The following is a 5780-nucleotide window of genomic DNA, read 5'->3' as shown; positions in this document are numbered from 1 at the left end:
AAGTATTGGGGGATGCCGTTGAGTATTGTGTTGGATAGAGATCCGCATTTTACAGGGAGATTTTGGACAACATTGTTCAATTTGGTCGGGACAGAGTTTTTGATGAGTTTGAGTTACAATCCACAGACAGATGGACAGACCAAGAGGATCAATGCACTGCTGGAGGACTACTTGCGACACTATGTGACAACTGATCAGAAGAATTGGCCCGAACTCTTGGATATTGCTCAGTTTAGCTACAATATTCAAAAGAGTTTTGCGACGGGGTATAGTCCATTTGAGTTGGTAAATGGATAGATGTCGGTTGCACTGCATACCGTAGTGACGGGAGGCTTCTTGAGGAGTCCTCATGCGAAGAGGTTCATGAAGGCTTGGGAGGAAACCTTGGAGTTGGCACGATTGCGCTTGCACGATGCTGCAAGGAGGATGAAAAAGTATGCTGACCGTGGAAGACGGGAAGCACACTTTGGTGAAGGGGACATGGTGTTTCTCAGAATTACCAGAGAGCAGTTCCAGCCAGCAAAGGGACGACAAGAAAACTGACATGGAAGTATGAGGGACCATTCCGAGTAAAGAAGAAAGTGGGAGAAGTTGCTTACGAGCTGGAGCTTCCACACCATATGAACATGAAACACCCAGTTTTTCATGTGAGCCAGTTGAAGAGGTGTCGACTTGATTCAGACCGTCCAGAGAGAGTTGAACCGACGAGAGGACCAGCTGGGATTGTGGACAGACTGGGACTAGAGTTAGAGAAGATTGTTAGTCTCAGAACTACTGGTGTTGGTTGCCAACGACGACGGGAATTTCTTTGCAGATGGAAGGATGCACCGGAAGAGGAGAGCTGGGAGACGGAGGATTCACTTTGGAGATGGAAGGACAAGATCGTGAGGTATGACAGGAAGTTTAGGAGGAGAGCAAGAATTTTTGGGACGACAATGACTTCAGGTGGGGGAGAATGTAGCGACCTGCGGCTCTACCCGGGCGCGCGCCCCACCTCCTCGCAAAAATGACTAAGTATCGAAGTCACCATCGCATATGGGGCACGCAGAATATGTATGGTTATGAGCGTGCGAAACGTATTTATATGCGGTGGAGGCTAAGCGATGAATAACCCAAGCTGACATGTAAAACAAGGGCGAAAGGAGTGTTCATCGATATGGTGGTAGCGTCGGCCCGAATGGAGAAACGCATAGCTGAGAGCGTATAAACATGGGCAGGCTACGATTCATTTGGGCATTGATCAGCGATGATATCTCTTCACACAAAAGGGTAGAGCATTTGGAGTCAGCACAGATACCGCAGAAGGGAGATGTGCCCGCCGAGCCGGGCGAAGGACGGAACAGAATTACAGTTCAGGTTTCGGTAGTGTTCTCGGCATCGCACTTAGCCACGGGTCGAGGCGAGGGAAAGGTTGTGCACGAGGTGCGCCCGCCCGCCCGACGCTGGTTCATGCGACAATGTATTGGGTGTTGGCGGTGGCTCGTGCACGAAGTGCGCCCACCCTCCCGACGTCAGAGTAACCGGTTACTATTTGGGTATCGGCGGTGGGTCGTGCCCGGGGTGCGTCCGCCCGCCCGCGACTGGTTCGTGCAGCTGTTTAGTGTTGGTCCATCGTGTGTTAGTGGCGGGTTGTGCACGAGGTGCGCCCGCCTATCCAACGAAGCAAGGATTGTGTAACGATTTTCGGTGGAGTCTTGGCGGACCGCAATGTGGGTGTGCACGGGCAGTCGCCCTCCCAAGTTATAAATTATTCCATTGTAATAAAGGATGACTTTTATCATATTACTGTGTTGGTTATTATTATGATGATGATTATTATCAAACATTGTTAATGATTTACGCATGTTAATGTTATAAATTCATAATTGTTATAAGTTGTTAAGGCGTAGTCCGTAAGATCGTTAATGATGGAATATCTTAATGGTTTAGGTGGTACCGCACCCGCCCAATTAAGAAAAAGAAGAATTGGGGGCGTGACAGGGCAGGTAGTTCGGGCGAGGGCGCGCCCAGGTGAACGAGCCCGTATCAAAAATTCTAAGTTGTGACCCGAGGTTGGCTTTATGCACGTTCGTGCAGCTCGTTTGCCCGGCTCTCCCTTGTCGCTTCGTTTGGGTCATTCAGGCGGGTCGTTTGAGGGCGCCCGCATGAACTCGTTCGGGCGAGGGTGCGCCTGTGTGAACTCGTTCGGGCGAGGGCGCGCCCGGGCGAATGAGCCCGTATCAAAAATGCTAAGTTGTGACCCGAGGTTGGCTTTCTGCACGTTCGTGCAGCTTGTTTGCCCGGCTCTCCCTTGTCGCTTCGTTTTGGTCGTTGGGGCGGTCGTTTGAGGGCGCCTATGTGAACTCGTTCGTGCGGGTCATTCGGGCGAGGGCACGCCCGTATCAAAAATGCTAAGTTGTGACCCAAGGTTGGCTTTGTGCACGTTCGTGCAACTCGTTTGCCCGACTCTCCCTTGTCGCTTCGTTTCGGTCGTTCAGGCGGGTCATTTGAGGGCGCCCGTGTGAACTCGTTCGGGCGAGGGTGCGCCTGGGCGAACGAGCCCGTATAAAAAATGCTAAGTTGTGACCCGAGGTTGGATTTGTGCACGTTCGTGCAGCTCGTTTTCCCGGCTCTCCCTTGTCGCTTCGTTTGGGTCGTTCGGGTGGGTCCTTTGAGGGCGCCCGCGTGAACTCGTTCGGGAGGGTCGTTCGGGCGAGGGCGCGCCCGGGCGAACGAGCCCGTATCAAAAATGCTAAGTTGTGACCCAAGTTTGGCTTTGTGCATGTTCGTTCAGCTTGTTTGCCCGACTCTCCCTTGTCGCTTCGTTTCGGTCGTTCGGGCAGGTCGTTTGAGGGCGCCCGCGTGAACTCGTTCGTGCGGGTCGTTCGGGCGAGGGTGTGCCCGTATCAAAAATGCTAAGTTGTGACTCGAGGTTGGCTTTGTGCACGTTCGTGCAGCTCATTTTCCCAGCTCTCCCTTCTTGCTTCGTTTCGGTCGTTTGGGCGGGTCATTTGAGGGCGCCCGTGTGAACTCGTTCGGGCGGGTTGTTCAGGCGAGGGCGCGCCCGGGCGAATGAGCCCGTATCAAAAATGCTAAGTTGTGACCCGAGGTTGGCTTTGTGCACGTTCGTGTAGCTCGTTTGCCCGGCTCTCCCTTGTCGCTTCGTTTCGGTCGTTCGGGCGGGTCGTTTGAGGGCGCCCGCGTGAACTCGTTCGTGCAGGTCGTTCGGGCGAGGGTGCGCCCGTATCAAAAATGCTAAGTTGTGACCCGAGGTTGGCTTTGTGCACGTTCATGCAGCTCGTTTTCCCGGCTCTCCCTTGTCGCTTCGTTTCGGTCGTTCGGGCGGGTCGTTTGAGGGCGCCCGTGTGAACTCATTCGGGCGGGTCGTTCGGGCGAGGGCGCGCCTGGGCGAACGAGCCCGTATCAAAAATGCTAAGTTGTGACCCGAGGTTGGCTTTGTGCATGTTCGTGCAGCTCATTTGCCTGACTCTCCCTTGTCGCTTCGTTTCGGTCATTCGGGCGGGTCATTTGAGGGCGCCCGTGTGAACTCGTTCGGGCGAGGGCGCACCTGGGCGAACGAGCCCGTATCAAAAATTCTAAGTTGTGACCTGAGGTTGGCTTTGTGCATGTTCGTGCAGCTCGTTTTCCCGGCTCTCCCTTGTGGCTTCGTTTCGGTCGTTCAGGCGCCCATGCAAAATCATTCGGGCGGGTTGTTTGAGGGCGCCCGTGTGAACTCGTTCGGGCGAGGGCGTGCCCGGGCGAACGAGCCCGTATCAAAAATTCTAAGTTGTGACCCAAGGTTGGCTTTGTGCACGTTCGTGTAGCTCGTTTCCCTGACTCTCCCTTGTGGCTTCGTTTCGGTCGTTTGGGTGCCCATGCGAATTCGTTCGTGTGAGGGTGCACACGGGCCAACGAGCCCGTATGAAAAATGTTAAGTTGTGACCCGAGGTTAGCTATGTGCATATTCTTGCTGCTCCTTTGCCTAGCTCTCCCTTGCTGCTTCGTTTCGGTCATGCGGGGGCCCATTCAAATTCCAGATGATCCGAGCGACAAGTTTTCTTTCCGTGTGAAAGGTGGGTTGGTAATTGAGTTGTGTTTTCGCGTTTGCCTGAACGATGGCCTTGGGTTGTTTGTTGGGCGGCCGATTTTCATCTTCTCTCCATCCCCACTCGGTAGCGCATGAGCGGTAATTTTGGCCAGGCTCAGCCTGGGAGGCATATGTGAACAATTCCCCTTCTGCTCTCCAAGTTCTTGGAGCTGTATGGGCTGTTGTGGTGTGGCTCCCTGGCTCGTCTTGGTCCCCACATGCCCCTTCAGATGATACCAGCGACAGATTTCCTTTCCGTGTGAAAGGTGGGTTGGTAATTGAGTTGTGTTTTTGCGTTTTCCTGAACGATGGCCTTGGGTCATTTGTAGGTCGGGCGATTTTCATCTTCTCTCCATCCCCACTCGGTAGCGCATGAGCGATAATGTTGGCCAGGCTCGGCCTGGGAGGCATATGTGAACAATTCCCCTTCCGCTCTCCAAGTTCTTGGAGCTGTATGGGCTGTTGTTGTGTGGCTCCCTGGCTCGTCTTGGTCCCCGTGTGCCCCTTCAGATGATACCAGCGACAGGTTTCCTTTCCGTGTGAAAGGTGGGTTGGTAATTGAGTTGTGTTTTCACGTTTGCCTGAACGATGGCCTTGGGTCGTTTGTAGGGCGGGCGATTTTCATCTTCTCTCCATCCCCACTCGGTAGCGCATGAGCGGTAATGTTGGCGAGGCTCGGCCTGGGAGGCATATGTGAACAATTCCCCTTACGCTCTCCAAGTTCTTGGAGCTGTATGGGCTGTTGGGGTATGGCTCCCTGGCTCGTCTTGGTCCCCGCGTGCCCCTCCAGATGATACCAGTGACAGGTTTCCTTTCCGTGTGAAAGGTGGGTTGGTAATTGAGTTGTGTTTTCGTGTTTGCCTGAACGATGGCCTTGGGTCGTTTGTAGGGCCGCCGATTTTCATCTTCTCTCCATCCCCACTTGATAGCGCATGAGCGGTAATGCTGGCCACGCTCGGCCTGGGAGGCATATGTGAACAATTCCCCTTCCGCTCTCCAAGTTCTTGGAGCTGTTTGGGCTGTTGTGGTGTGGCTCCGTGGCTCGTCTTGGTCCCCGCGTGCCCCTCCAGATGATACCAGCGACATGTTTTCTTTTCGTGTGAAAGGTGGGTTGGTAATCGAGTTGTGTTTTCGGGTTTGCTTGAACGATGGCCTTGGGTAATTTGTAGGGCGGGCGATTTTCATCTTCTCTCCATCCCCACTCGGTAGCGCATGAGCGGTGATGTTGGCCAGGCTCGGCCTGGGAGGCATATGTGAACAATTCCCCTTCCGCTCTCCAAGTTCTTGGAGCTGTATGGGCTGTTGTGGTGTGGCTCCTTGGCTCGTCCTGGTCCCCGCATGCCCCTCCAGATGATACCAGCGATAGGTTTTATTTCCGTGTGAAAGGTGGGTTGGTGATCGAGTTGTATTTTCGAGTTTGCCTGAACGATGGCCTTGGGTCGTTTGTAGGGCGGCCGATTTTCGTCTTCACTCCATCCCCACTCGGTAGCACATGAGCGGTAATGTTGGCCAGGCTCAGCCCGGGAGGCATATGTGAACAATTCCCCTTCTGCTCTCCAAGTTCTTGGAGCTGTATGGGCTTTTGTTGTGTGCCTCCCTGGCTCGTCCTAGTCCCCTCGTGCCCCTTCCCATGATACCAGCAGTAGGTTTTCTTTCCGTGTGAAAGGTGGTTTGGTGATCGAGTTGTGTTTTCGGGTTTGCCTGAACGATGGCC

Source organism: Pinus tabuliformis, chromosome 7, assembly GCF_031772625.1.
Source record: "Pinus tabuliformis cultivar Carrire ecotype Pingquan chromosome 7, CPIR1, whole genome shotgun sequence".
Classification (NCBI taxonomy): domain Eukaryota; kingdom Viridiplantae; phylum Streptophyta; class Pinopsida; order Pinales; family Pinaceae; genus Pinus; species Pinus tabuliformis.
The sequence above is the reverse complement of the archived record's forward strand: the minus strand, read 5'-3'. Positions refer to the sequence as shown.